Source organism: Penaeus monodon, chromosome 30, assembly GCF_015228065.2.
Source record: "Penaeus monodon isolate SGIC_2016 chromosome 30, NSTDA_Pmon_1, whole genome shotgun sequence".
Classification (NCBI taxonomy): Eukaryota; Metazoa; Arthropoda; class Malacostraca; order Decapoda; family Penaeidae; genus Penaeus; species Penaeus monodon.
In genome coordinates, this window is record NC_051415.1 from 13,720,106 (window position 1) to 13,720,518 (window position 413).

The window sequence follows — 413 nt, forward strand, 5'->3', positions numbered from 1 at the left end:
CTACGGAGGCGGCGGCGGGGGCTACGTGCTAGTCCGGAGGCCGCGCCCCCGTCCCTTCAAAAAGTTCTTCGACAAGTTCAAAGGTCTCTTCAAGGGTTAACTAAAACCCCGTGATGACGTCCAACTAAAACATGACTAGTTCTGTACAGCTTTTTATATCTCGTGTATATAACGATGTTGCCTTTTGTTGTTTCTCTTCGCTTGTAATATTTGCATATATGTTTTTTTTTTTTGTAAAACCTTTTGTTTAATAAAACTCTTGTAAGTTAAATATTTTCTTTATGTAGTATGAGGTACGGTGAGTCTTGCGTGATAAACAAAAGAAAATGGAAGAAGAATGGAGAAAGAGAAACAGACAGACGGAGAGACATAGACAGGGATAAAATTGAGCGAAGGTGCTGAAGGGAGAGGAG